The sequence below is a fragment of the Peromyscus leucopus genome, chromosome 12, assembly GCF_004664715.2.
Source record: "Peromyscus leucopus breed LL Stock chromosome 12, UCI_PerLeu_2.1, whole genome shotgun sequence".
In the NCBI taxonomy this organism is placed as follows: domain Eukaryota; kingdom Metazoa; phylum Chordata; class Mammalia; order Rodentia; family Cricetidae; genus Peromyscus; species Peromyscus leucopus.
Window position 1 is genome coordinate 33,387,719 of NC_051073.1, and position 15,285 is coordinate 33,403,003.

Genomic DNA, 15,285 nt, shown 5'->3' on the forward strand with positions numbered 1-15,285 from the left:
AAAAGAATACCTTAAAATATGCTTCATTTCCAGGATCTACTGATAGATTGTTGATAGACCTAAGGCTGATAATCAGTGTCTATATTAAGAACTAGTAATTTACACTCCTGTTTCTCCAACCCAGATCACCAGAATGCAGACTGAACATGGCTGGAACAACTCAAACTCAACATGGCCAAGACACAATTCCTCATTTTTACAATGATAATTTCCATCTTTATCTAATCATGTGGGACTGTTTTCACTACCTGTCTCCTACTCAGGCCATGAATTGTACAGCTTTATTGTTGCTAGGATCCCCTTCATTGTTGCCCCACAGCCCCCATCACTCTCACAGTTTATCCTAGTTGTGATCATAGCTATTTGTCACATGGATTGTAGCAATGACCTGTAAAATTGCATTTGTACTTCTGAATACATCTGAGATACACAAAGTTGATAGTTCTCCATTGTCTATAACTTAAGTCAGCTATTATCTTCTATTTTATGGGTGTTTAAATTCCTAGATGAAATATGATGGTTTCTTTCTTTTTAATTTATAATCATCATCATCATTATCATCATCATTATTATTTTGTGTTTGTTTGTGTACTATGGGATATCTTTCTGTATGTTGTGAATATATGTTGCTCCCATTGGTTAATAAATAAGCTGCTTTGGCCTATTGCAAAGCAGCTTTGAGGCAGGCAGAAAATCTAAGCAGAGATAAGGGAAAGAGACAGGTGTGAAGAGTAGATGCCAGCCAACCACCCAAGAAGCAACAAGATGCCAGCAGACCAGTAATGCCACAGCCATGTGGCAACATAGAGATGAACAGAAATGGGTTGAGTTAAGTTATAAGAGCTAGCTAACAAGAAGCCTGACCTATAGGCCATATAGTTTGTAAATAATATAAGCTTCTGTGTGTTTACTTGGGACCAAGCAGCTTCGGGAAGTGGGTGGGAGAGATTCATCTCAACCACAGGGCTGGCAAGACTGGAGAAAGTTCTCTCTCTCTATCTCTCTCTCTCTCTCTCTCTCTCTCTCTCTCTCTCTCTCTCTCTCTCTCTCTCTCTGTGTGTGTGTGTGTGTGTGTGTGTGTGTGTATGTCTGTCTGTCAGTCTATGTACCATAGTACTCATGTGTAAAGATCAGAGGACAATTTTCTGGAATCAGTTCTCTCTTTCCTCCTTTATGTGGGTTCAAGAGATCAAACTTAGGTCACCAGACTTACATGGCAAGTGCCTTTACCACCTGTCTTAGCTACTATTCTATTGCTGTGAAGAGGCACCTTGACCAAGACAACTTTTATAAAGAAAGCATTTACTTGGGAGGTTATAGTTTCAGAGGGTTAGTCCGTGATCATCATGGTGGGAAACAAACAAGTATGGTGCTAGAGTAGTAGCTGAGAACTTTACACCCTGATCCACAGGCAGCAAACAGAGCGGGGGGTGAGGGGTGGGGGGGACTAGGAACAGGAGTGTGGGCTTTTGAAACCTCAAAGCCCTACTCCTAATGACACCTTCTCCAAGACGACACTTCCTTCAACAAGGCCACTCTCCTAGTCTTTCCCAAACAGTTCTATTAACTGGGGGCCAAACATTCAAATATATGAGTCTAATGGGGACTGTTCTCTTGTATTTTTGGTTGTGAGCCTAGCCTTTAACGGCTGAGCCATCTCTCCAGCCCATGGGGACTGTTCTCATTCAAAGTACCATAGGATCTGAGCCACCTCACTGGCTGAAATCATAGTGCTTTTTCAAAACTGACTTCTTTTCTCTTGTGTCCTCTTAGTTGCTTCAGACACTATGATTTCTTTACAATGCATAAATTATAGTAAGGGCTTTATCCCACCATATGTTTTAAACCCACAATCTTCTTGTCTGGAAAGATCTTCTATTTGTGTATTTTTATCCAAAAGGGATCTGCTTTGCCTTGGCATGTTCTGGGAAACTTCTTCTTGTTCAGCATACAAAAAGGGTCAATTGGCTTTCCTGTGATCAGAAACATTATGTTCACCCATTGTATTGCTCTCAATTACTATAACATAATGCAGCTTTTAACTCACTGCATTAAAAATTCTTGTTGGGAATTTTTTTCTGATTTCTTTTGCTTTGGTTTAAATCTTGTCTTTGAAATAAATTTCTCTAAAATATTTGGAAATATTGAATTCATACTATTGAAGCTATTCACTTAAAAAATTGAAGTAGTGCTTCATTAGTCTGAATCATTCTAATACAGTTAATTATGAATTGTTCTTTTTACCTCTTATATTGGCAAAAAACATAGGTAAAATGGTACTATTGGTAATGTTAATGTGTTTGAGGTCTTCTGTAACCTCTTCAGAAATCCCTGCCACAGGCTCTTTTCATGTTAAACTTCTGATGATAACACATCATTTTTGTAATTGTTTCTGTGATATCCTCTCAACAAGACAAAATTCCATGAGGAGAGATCCTATCTCAATCTGATTGTATACTAATCCTTAGAAAATAGTGGTGCTGAAACATACTCTCTCTCTCTCTCTCTCTCTCTCTCTCTATATATATATATATATATATATATATATATATATATATATATATTGAGGCATTCAACTGATGTTTATTTACTAATGTAATTTACTCAGCTTTTCATTGAAGCTCCATTCTATGTAATTTATTCACTCTATGCAGTCTTGCTAAAAAATTGGGACAGATAATCCTTCTATTTGTTTGTCATGTCTTCATGTATGTCAGGATTTCCTTTTTGTTGTTTAGGTTTTAAACCACCTTGAGGTGTAGACCTGATGGTCTTATAGCATCATTATCATCATCAGGGGATATTTTGGAGTTTGCATCAAAGGATGACATTAACAAAAGCTAGGTTCTGCTGTTACTGCCATATTGTTATTGGCACAGTCCGTGTTATGCCAAGAAAGCAGATGGCATCAGAAGACCTGTCTTCTTTTTAATTTCCTTTTGCACTCTCTTGCATTCACTTAATTTTGTTGTTTTTTTTCCCTCCTGATTTTTTTTTGACTTATGACATGATTTACTTTTAGAATTATTTGCCTTTTAAAAACTTCTGAATTGCTGTGTAAGTTATTTATCTTGCTCTGGATTCTAACAATGTCTACTTTCAATGTGTTTTAAGTAAGACTTCATGAAATGTATGGGACAACATTGGTATGAACAACACTGACCCAACTCTGTCTTGTATCTTCTGGGAACTATCAGTATATCCCAAAAGAGGGGACAATCTGCTCTCTTGTAGGAGATTTGTATATTGTGTGAACATGTATTTCTGTTATTGGCATAATAAAAAGCTAACATTCAATAGCTAGTTTGGAGGTATAGGTGGGATTTCCAGGGAGAGAAAGGGAAAGGAGGAGACATCAGAGACACAGAGATGAAAACAGGAGGTGCAAGATAGAAGAGAGGTAACACCACATGATAAAACCTAGATTAATATAAATGGGTTAATTTAAGTTTTATGAGCCAGTTAGGAATAAGCCTAAGCTATAGGCTGAGCTTTCATAGTTAATAAGAGCCTCTGTGTCATTACTTGGAAGCTGGCTGGCTGGGATAGAAAAAGACTCACTACATATGGTGTCCAACATGGGACCTGAGAAAACTTTAAAAAAAGTTGCAAACATACAAACACAGGGCCAGACATGTCTTCCTAGTCCTTCAGTCTCTCAGGTAGACCATGTTATATACAGATTCGATTCCTAGCTGTTGCCTCTGGGCTTAAGTCAGCCAGCACCATGTGCAGAGTTGTGCTGCAGATTTAAGGCTTGACTCACATGGTCAGAGAAAGCTGCAGGCATACAGTAAAGCACTCTAGACTGAGAAAGCCTTTAAATAGATACAGTACAAAATGGGAGTGGACAGTTACAGAAAAAAATAAGTAATTAAAAATAATAAAGTCCTTAAGAAAGAGTAAAGAAATATATATATCCATGTAAGGATGGGAAATACACAGTGCATCTTGATCTGGTATGGTGCTTTGTTGACTAAATTTTTTAAATGCTGATGAACACAAAACAATTGCTGCCAAGAGACACTGGATTATGAAAGGGGCTGCTGAGTTAAACCAGCCTATATCCTTTAGAGACGCCTTGACTTCAAAATGGAAGTCAGGCAATGTGTTGCATTGGGGAAGAGGTTAAGCCTTTGTTTCCACAGGAAAGGAAAAGCTATGGATTTCTTCAAAGTTAATAGCGATCAGATTTGACCAGGGGAGCCCTCTTGAATATCTTAGCTATAGAACTGAAGGGAAAAAGTGAGAAAAACTATAAGACAGGCAACATGTAAGCTGATCCCTTGACATGGGAGCAGCTCTGAGACTGGGATGAGACATGATAAGTCTTGTTGGATGCAGAGTCCTCATGACTTATTATTAAATGCCATCCTTTCATATGACATAAACATAGATTTATATTACACCTTGATTATTTAGTTCAAATGGACTTATAAAGTTGACAGATGCCTTTTACTTGCTCAACATAGAGGAGGAAATCATCTTTAGCTGATTTGTGCACACAACACATTCCACACTTGTGTCAATACAGAAATATATCCGTTCAAAGTTTGTGTGTTTTCAGAAAAAAAGTACCAGACACCAATAAAAATAAGTAAACCAGATGATAAAGTGTCTCAGAATGCCTGTGTTGAAGTTTCTCATTTCTCAAAAATTCTACATCCAGATCAACTTCAAAATGATTACTCTAGCCAAGATTTCAGATAAGCCTGCACTTTCTCATCACACAGATACTGGACAACAAATGATGCAGCTAGCTCTCCCAGGACTTGACCATTATCTCAATTTTCTCAGGATCCCCTGAAGATGCCAGTGCCCCCAGACAACATGAAGTAATTTTAAGGCTACAACACCCACATTCCCAAGAGGTGGGTGTGTGCTTTTTGGTCATTTGGTGGTTTACAAATGTTTGTCATCGTTTAGGGGGGGTGCTTTCAAATTGTTACTAGTAATGGCAAGAGAGGAAACTAAGCAAGGGAAGTTGGATTCAAGGATCTCTTTCTGAAAAGAAAAAGGGGATATGCAAAATATAGGATAAGAGGGTAGATTATTGAATCTACTATAAACTAAAAAGCAGCTATTAATCTCAAATATTTTACATTATTATGGATTTTTTTATATTGACACAAATTTAAGGTTGTTTTTGTTAGAATATGTTCCATATATGTTCCTACTCTTGTTTTAGGTATTTTTGTATATTGAAACAAATTTAAGGTTATTTTTGTTAGAACATACTCTATATTTGTTTCTACTTTTGTTTAAGATATTTTGTATGTTGACACAAATTTAGAGTATTTTTATGCTGTATATATTTCTACTACTCTTGTTTAAGGTATTGTACCTATGTAGCTCATTTAAAAATGTAATGCATAATTAAGAAATACAGCTTAGTAGTCATCTTTAATAATCAAACTTGTAGTCATGTTAGATATGTTGTCAAAGTTAAACAGAGATTAAAGTGGTCTTCAAATACTTCAGAGACATACAGAATATTGGACTTAAAATGTTTAATAATCTAAGGCTTTTATGCCATTGAGACACATCTGCTCCTGGCAGCACCAATTTACTTCAAAAATGGATGACAAGAATTGAAGAACTTCCATATGTAGTTTGCTTTTATTGTGGCAAAGTTGGACACTGGACAAAAAACTACCCTTGCCTTCTCTGCTGACAGTATTCTGTCCAAATTTGATGGGCAGAACACAAAAGAAAGTTACTGCTGGACTTTGGCAAGACATGGTAAGACAATCCTTCAAAATTCCTCACAGAAAAGTTAATCAGATATTCTAGGCCCATAGGCCAAAGATGGTACCCCAAAATCGCAGAGGAATCTTGAGTAACTATCCAGATAGCAAGATGCTTCTATAATTTCTATAGTTTTGGAAGATGCTTGCTCTGTATTTCCTTTTTATTCAGGTAATATTATATCCTTCTCGGGTCTCTGATGTGGTTGAAGACTAGATAGTTATAGTTTTACAGTTTTCCTTGTTATCAAATTCAGAAAAGAACCTTACATAAGAGATGTAAAGTTTATAAGATTGAGAAACATAAAAGCTTAAGTTATTTATCTAAAAAGATATTTTAAGGTCTAATAAGATATCTTTTAGCAAGGTAATCCAAGTTATGATAGAAAGTGGTTTAGGTATAAAACTTTGGACTCACCAAGATAGGATAGATAATAGAGTAGTTTCTCCAGGGAGAGAAAGGAAGAGGAAGAGGAATCTAGGCATGAAGGAGACACCAGGAGACAAGGAGAGGAAACAGAAGGTACAAGATGGAAGAAGCAATGCCCCATGATAGAACATAGATTAATATAAATGGGTTAATTTAAGATATAATTTAAGTAGTTAGGAACAAATCTGAGCTATAGGCTGAGATTTCATAATTAATAAAAAGTCTCTGTGTCATTATTTGGGAACTGACTGACTGGGACAGAAAAAGACTTGTTACACTTGTCAGTGTCAGAAATACTTTTTTTTTTCAGGTTTTTGAGATATGAGATAATATTTAAAGAAAGTCGCAAGTATTCTCAATTTATCCATTGAAGAAGGAGGTTATTTGAGAAAATAATCTCAAAATACCAGTAATATCTAATGAAGTGCAGGGCAACAAAACATGGACCCTGTGAGTTCACATTCAATTGTGCCAATCATATAATGTGGTTTCACATACCTGGATGATGATTTGGTATTTGTAGAAAAACCTAATTATAGCTGTTTCCCTGTTGTCTTATTCCTTAAGATTAACCTTAAGGAAGAAAACTATGAGCTAGGTCTATTGACACACACCTGTAAACCCAGCACTCTGGAGGTGCTGTAACTTGCCATCATTGTGATTTCACTCCTGAGTGCTGGTTTTACAGATGTGTGCAAATATCTTTTTAAAATGTTTCACACCTGCAAGGAAGATGGATTAACTGGAAGTGAACACTTAAATGTATATTAAGAGTGGTTTTTTTTTCAGGGAATAGTTACAACAAAATATTTATAAAATTGTTATTTTAAGATGTGTTATTTTTGTTTATGCTGTGGAACATTTGTTTAATGATATAAAAGATGTGTTTCATTGTATGTTGCATTTGTGTAAATCTGTGAATCTGTGTTACTTTGCCCATCTAAAAGACCTGATGGTCTAATAAAAATCTGAACAGTCAATAGTGAGGCAGGAGAAAAAAAAGGTGGGGCTCGCAGACAGAAAATAAATAGAAGGAAAAATCTGGGAGTGGAAGAAGAAAGAGCAAGAGAACAAGGAGAGGAGGATGCTATGGGCCAAGGAGAGGAGAATACTAGAGGCCAGCCACCCAGCCACACAGCCTCAAAGAAAGAGTGAAAGAAAGTTTTACAGAAGTAAGAAAAGGAAAGAAAACTAGAAGCAAAAGGTAGATGGGATAATGTAAAGTTAAGAAAAGCTGGCAAGAAACAAGCCAAGCTATGGCCAGGCATTTACAATTAAGAATAAACCTGTGTGTGGTTTATTTGGGAGCTGGTTGGCACGCCTCCAAAGAGCGAAGAGATAAAAAAAAACCCAACATTTTGGCACCCAACATGGGGCTAAAGTAAAAGAAAATCCAACTACAGAAAGATGGATATTTCCCTACATGTATAGATTTCTAGTTGAAATTTCTAAAGAAGTCTACCATAATCAACACCTGGAAATGTGTCCTAAAATGAACACTTCTCTTGTTTCTCTTAGTTTTGGTGACTGTGTAGCATATGAGTTTTCTCTGCTACCCCCTTTCACTTATTATTCATAGTCATCCAAATCCATAGGAAATACACATTTTAATAAGACATACATTTTAGAAGAAATGAATTTGCTTTGAAATTAGGTCCTCCAAGACATTGAAAATGTTCTATATTTCTGCTCAATACTAAGTGTTATATTTTCTTTGACTATTTAACTGATTTTAATCTTCAATTTAGCTTTTGTTATGAAAGACTTCAAACCTCTAAAGGTCTGTGTTGAATATCATTCATCTCCACCTAGCCTTTTTGAATCTTTTGTTTACAAAGAAGAAAACCTTTAGTAAATGCTAATACCAATCTATGTAAACATCCAGGATCTGTCATCCATTCCTTAGAGCATAATTATAAATTTGGTTCATAGTACATTTTTTTCTATTATATTTAGCATGCTCAATATTTATAGAGTCATAGCAACAATACTTTCATATGTTTTAAAACTGCACATATTTTATCACAATGTATTTCACAATGTGGAATGTCTTATTTATTCATGTATGCTTAATGTTCATCCTTGTAAGACATTCATTTTAAGTTTTACTGATATATATATATATATATATATATGTGTGTGTGTGTGTGTGTGTATGTGTGTGCATGTATGTATGTATATGTTTGTATTTACACTTAGACCCATGTATAAATACAATGTACAAATTTATTACAAATCTTTAAACTAATTTTGGTTGTATGGTGCTCATGAAATTTTTTTTGTTATGACAGAGTATTTCAATGCCATTCTTTTTATGTTCTATTTTGCACACATGTGGAAAGTCTCTATCATGTATAGCTTGCATCTGATTCATGGGTTTATCATCTAAGACCTGGCTTACAAGTAAGTTATTTTACACAATCTCAAATGCAATGAATCATAATCTGAATTGGATAAGACCCAAAATTTTTATTTCATTTATTTGTTTTATAAGCACATATTTATTGGTGGAAGAACTAAGGCAACTCTATGTACTTAAAAAGAAGGTTGATTTTGTGGGGTAACTTACAAATAAAGGTATAGGTTACAGGGTCCAGGAAAGGTGTTGTGCAGTCCAGCAGTGTTCTCTGGAGAACTCTGTCTACCTCCAGTGTTCAGGATCCAGGAACCAAGAGGATCTCAAGTCTTAAATGCTCCTATCTTGGCCCTGCCTTGTAGGCATGACAGTTGCTGGAAGCCTCAATAGGGGTAGTACTTCCAGGACAAAGATGGAATGGCCACCCACTACACATATTCATTGTGCATAGTAATGCATGCCAAAAGCACATTCATATAAGTTGTATTGGTTAGTTTTTGTCAGCTTGACACAAACTAAAGTCACTCAGAAATAGGGGACCTCATTTGAGGAATGACTTTATCAGATTAGCCTGTGAGCATGTTTATGGGGCATTTTCTTATTTTCTTCTTCTTCTTCTTCCTCCTCCTCCTCCTCCTCCTCCTCTTCTTCTTTTTCTTCATAATTTTAGCTTTATGTGTATTTGTATTTTTCCTGCATGGATGTAACTATATTGAATGTTGATCTCCTGAAACTGGAGTTACAGATGGTTATGAACTACCATTTGTATGCTGGCAACTGAATTGAGGTCCCCTGCAAGAACAGTGAGTATTAACTGCTGAGCTAGCTCCCCAACCACTGAGGGCATTTTATTGATTAATGATTGATGTTTGAAGATCCAGCTCATTGTTCTTGGTGTCATCCCTGTGCAAGTAGACCGTGGCTATACATGGGCCAGCCAGAGGAAGCAAGCCAGAAAGCATTGTTTATTTTAAGTTTCTTGTTTAAGCTCCTGCCTTGAGTTCCTGTCTTGATCTGCTTGACTAGGAAAGCAAGTAATTTTGATCACAGCTGTTCAAACTGGAGAGAAATATTAGAGGAACTTTCTCTGTTACCATCTTGTTCCTCTTCTGGTTAAATTATTTTTTAAATTTTCATATAAACATGTTTCTAGCCAGTGTCTTTGGAATGTAGTGCATGTACGAGTACTTTTTGTAATCACTGTTTTTGTTGCTCAACTTTGCAAATGACTCCATCCACTGTGGCCTTGAACCTTCCTTATGACTCCCAGTTTGTTGTGCATTGGTGATGGTATATTGTTTTTAGTATTTCCTACCATTATATTGGTTTCTTCTGTCTCTGAAAATCTAGAAAATCGTCTGAGGTTTTCTTGTGCATCATCATCCTGCACTGCCACTTTTTGTTTGCTTGTTTGTTTCTGTCTCCCGCTTGAGTTTTAACCAAACTCTTAAAATTTTTGGTTACTCATCATTACTTTCAAATGTCCACATCAGCAAGATACATCTCTGAGTTATTATAAAAATGTATTTTTTTAATTTTCATGCTTTATGGACTATTCGCAAGACCATTTAATAATCTTATTGCATACTTTTGAAATGGAATATTTATCAAGATTCACAATTATTTGATTTGACATAAAATTGAAATGCATACAAACCACTCTCGTTCTAGGAATTGCCAGCACAGCTCTTCCTTCCTCTGTGGAGAAATTAGATATTTTAGTTTGAGTACATTCCTTGTGCCCTGGCTAGTTCTTTCCATTTTCCTTCTTAAGGAATGTAGCTCCCCAGTTCTCTGCTCCCTCTCCTCCCGTCCACCTACTTGCAACAGAAGCTTTCTATATGTATGTAGTTAGTAGTGAACTTGCCAGGGCACACACACTATGTAAATGCACTGGATAATAGAATGATTATTTTTTTTGTTTGACATATCCACTGGGTCTAAGAGTTAGGACACATTTTCATGGTGTTCAAATGAATAACCTTTTAGGTATTCATTTACTTACACATTACTTGAAATTGTTGGGTTGAAATATTTAAAGGGCTTGCCTGGGAGTTTTGATTGTTTGTCTTAGGAAGAACTCTTTATTTTTCAACCCCATCAGTATCAACGAAAAAAATCAGACAACTGGGACCCACTTTATTAAATGGAGTTTCCTTTAAGTGAATCACTAGCATTTTTCATGCGGAATAATTCCTACTTACAGCATGCTTGTAGAGAATTATTCCTGGTTATTAATAATAATGATTATAATATAAACCCAGAATTTATGAATTTCTAATGCATGGATCACCACTGAATATCAAATAAGCCATACCACTTTCTGGGCACAAATTGGTGATATTTGATAATACTTTAAAGTGTAAGGTAATAGTTTAAAAAACAGTACTTGAAAACCTGGCATGTTATTTTTCTAGAATAAAGAACATATGCAAGAACAAAGACAGGAAGGAAGGTTACAGGAGTTTACTGGGAAGCTCAGGTTTTCTCTCTTTTGTCCTTGGCCTTGAAGACCTACAGTTTGAAATCTTTAAGTAAATCTTAATGCAGAATTCTGCAGAGTCTGTGCCTGGTCTGTCCATTGTGAAGTTCAGTGCTTTATAGTGCAGGTTGAGGAGTCTGCTTTGATGGCTGATGTTTGTTTCTGAAAATGTAGAAAGGCTACGTCTAAAGTCAGTTTCATGTAGGTTTTCTCGCCTTTATTTTTCATGTGCTCCATAGCCAGATGTGCTCAACCTTAGAGTGCTAAGTTTCATCTTCCATGACTTTAATGGGAATATGAGAAGATGAAATAGTGGACATTCAAAGGAATTATTAATGTGCTGCTTTTCAATTTATAAATGGTTATAAAATCCATTTCATTGACTTTTCAATTATTTGGAAAATTTTATGTGAATATGAATGAGTAGGATGGATAATTGAAGGAAAGGATGGAGAAAACAGGTTGTCCAGAGGGTCAAGACAAACAAGTAACCAGACTGCCTGAGAGTGGCAGCACCCACCACCAGCTGGTGACCTGGGTCCCCATCTTCTACCCTATTTTCGGGACCTCTGTGAAACTTTGTTTCTCTGATGGGTAAACTAGATCACTGTCTCCAAAATTCAAATTCAAATTTAATTTGCATTAAGTGCTATTTTTACCTACTTCTTTTCTTGTGCTCTTCCACCAACTCCTCTTTCTTCTGTTCTAGAATAACCTGTGTAATTTTTTTTTTTTTTTTTTTTGTCAAATAGAACACTAGAATAGAACTTAAACATATTGTATTGGCTTCTTCCTTACTAGGAGGAAGTCCATGAGTTTATCTTTGTCTTAATTTAATATCAGTCTGTCACAATTGTCATCCTTGCTGACAACTGCCACCATACATTGGCCTCTTCTCTCCCAATAGTGTCAGTAAACCAGTGAGTTTCCCATACAAAATTTGCACCTGGCTTTCACATTTGCAAACTATGGGACAATTGACCAGTCACTTTGCCTCTTTTAGTCTCACTTGTACATCTGAAAGTACACATTTTTCAATAGTCCTTCACGTTGTCTGCACAGTGGACTTACATGTATTAAAATTACAGCTAAGTCTGTTCCCTACTAAATCACATGAGATGTGATTTTCTTCTTCATGCCCTTGTTGACAGTATTCCAAATACTTAACAGTAGCCTCATGGGTTAACTAATTTGTTGTATTCATTGCTCTCATATTTACTTACTGTGACATACATAAACTACCATAATTTTTTGCTTTATTTAAATTCATAAAATGTGCACGTTTCTAAAATTACCAAGTTAAAATGTAATTAGGTTCAGGTCTTTACTTATTTACATAACATAAATTGCTCATTTTATGTAAATCACTTGCGCGCCAAACCCTGAAATCTCCAAGAAATCATTCAAAGTCTGCACCTGAAAACAACAACAAAAACAACAACAACAACAACAACAACAACAACAACAACAACAAATAAACAAAAAATGTGGAGCTGGAATATCAACTTAGCGTACTTGGGTAGCTACAACTATATGTTATAGACTAGTGCCTTACAATCAACAGGAATATTTTTCTGCTAAATCCAGGGTGAAATAATGGCAAATGCAAGAAACATCTGGTTCCTGGAAACCTTTTCTCACCCTATCCTCATATGACAGAGGGTAGTCTGTTTTCCTTAGTTCATTTGCTCTGCTTTGTGCTTTAATGATAGTTGCAGTTTTATGACATAATTTAGTATAAAAATGATCATTACTCCATATGTAACTTCTATGGTTCTATAGATTGTAGTTTTCTTATCACTGGCTTCACACTTAATATCCACATATAAGGGAATACATGCTATATTTGTCTTTCTGGTTCTGGGAGAACTCACTCAGAATGGATTTTATCTAGTTCTAGCCATTTACCTACAAATTTCATAATTTTATTTTCTTTAATAGCATATTAATATACCATTGTCTTATAAATTCATATGTTGAAGGACATACTTATTGTTTCCTATTTCTGGCTATTATGAATAGAGTAGCAATGAACATGGATGAGCAAATGTCTCTGTGGTTGAATGAAGCATCCATTGGTTACATGCCCAAGAGTGATATAACTGGATCATGTGGTAGATCAATTCCGATCTTCCTGAGGAATCACCACATGATTTCCATTCTAACTGTACAAGTTCCCACTCTCACCAGCAATGAATGAGTGTACTTCTTACTTCACATCCACACCAGCATGAGCTGTTGCTTGTTTTGTTGATCTTAGCCATTCTGACAGGTGCAAGATGGAATCTCAAAGTGGTTTTGATTTACATTTTCCCAATGACTAAGGATGTTGACCATTTTTTAAGTTTCTCAGCCACTTGGGTTTCCTCTATTGAGAATTCACTGTTTAGAAATGTACCCCATTTTAAAATTGAATTATTTTCTTGATATCTAGTTGTTTGAGTACTTTATATATTTTGGATATTAGCCCTCTACCATATGTGGAGTTGATTGTTGTGGATAATTAGTTGAAGATGGTGTTCCATTCATTTATGCTGTGGAATATTTTTTTAATGATGCAAAGATGTGTTTCATTCTTTTATGTTGCATTTGTTTAACTCTGTGAAGCTGTGTTATTTTGCCTTTCTAAAGTACCTCATTGTTATACTAAAGAGCTGAATGGCCAATAGCTAGGCAGGAGAAGGATAGGTGGGGCTGCTAGGCAGAAAAAATAGAGAAGCAAGAGAGAGAGAGAGAGAGAGAGAGAGAAGAGAGAGAGAGAGAGAGAGAGAGAGAGAGGAGGAGGGGAGGACTCCAGGTATCAGCCACACAGACACCTATGGAGTCAGAAGTAAAGAAAGAAATATAGAGTAGAGAAAAGTAAAAGTCCAGAGGCAAAAGGTAGATGGGATAATTTAAGTTAAGAAAAACTAGCTAGAAATAAGCCAAGCTAAGGCCCAGCATTCATAAGTAAGAAAAAGTGTATTTATTTGGAATCTGGGTGGCAGGGCCCCAAAAAGCAAAAAGTAAAAAACAAAACAAAACAAAACAAAACAAAAACAACAATTGATGAAAATCTTTTCTCATTCTGTAGGCTACCTCTTTGAATGATGGTGTCTTTTGCTGTGTGGAAACTTCTGAGTTAATTGTTCATCATAGTGCCTATGCCAATGATATTCTGTTTAGAAAGTCTTTTTCCTGTGCCAATGAGTTCAAGGATATTATTGACTTTCTCTTCTATCAGTTTCAGTGTACCTGGTTTTATATTGAGGTCTTTGATCCATTTGGAGTTGAGTTTATGAAGAGTGATAAGTATGAATCTATTTGATTCTTCTAAATGCAGCCATGCAATTGACCAGTACTATTTGTTGAAAATACCATCTTTATTTCATGTGTATTTCTGTCTTCTTTATAAAAATGCATGTGTATACATGTGTGAAGATTTTTGTAGGGGGTCTTCAATTGGATTCTGTTGATCAACATGTCTGTTTTTATGCCAATACTATAATGTCTTTATTACTATAGCTCTATAGTACAATTTGAGGTCAGAGATGGTGATACTTCTAACCTCCCTCTTTTAATTTGCTTATCTGGGATTATTTATTCCTTGTGGTTTTTTGGGGTGTGATTAACCTCTTCAAGCTGAAGTTTTCCTTCTATGGCTTTCTGTTTTGTTGGATTTGTAGAGAGATTCTGCTTAGATATAGTTTATCATGGAACATTTTTTTCCCTCCATTTATTGTAGTTGAAAGTTTTGCTGGTCATAGTAGTCTAGCATAGCATCTGCAGTTTCTTAGATTTTTTTTTAGAACATCTGTCTAGTCCCTTCTTGCTTTTAGATTTTCATTTAGAAGTTAGGTGTTATTTTAGTAGTTCTCTCTTTATAATTTACTTAATCTTTTCCTTTGTTGCTTTATATATACTTTCTTTATTCTGTGTGTTTAGTGTTTTGATTATTATGTGCTGAGGGGAATACCTTTTCTGGCCTAGCCTATTTGGTATTCTGTATGCTTCTTATACATTCATGGGTACCTCCTTCTTTAGGTTGGGGACTTCCTCTTCTATGGTTTTGCTGAAAATATTTTCTGATGGGTGACATTGCTTTGTATGTTGTGAATGTGTTTCTCTGATTGGCTGATAAATAAAATGCTGATTGGCCAGTAGCCAAGCAGGAAGTATAGCAGGCAAGGATAATTGTGGGAAGAGGAAGGCTGAGTCAGGAGATGCCAGCCTACCATGTAGGGAGCAGCATGTAATGGCACACACGTAAAGCCACAGAACATGTGGCGAC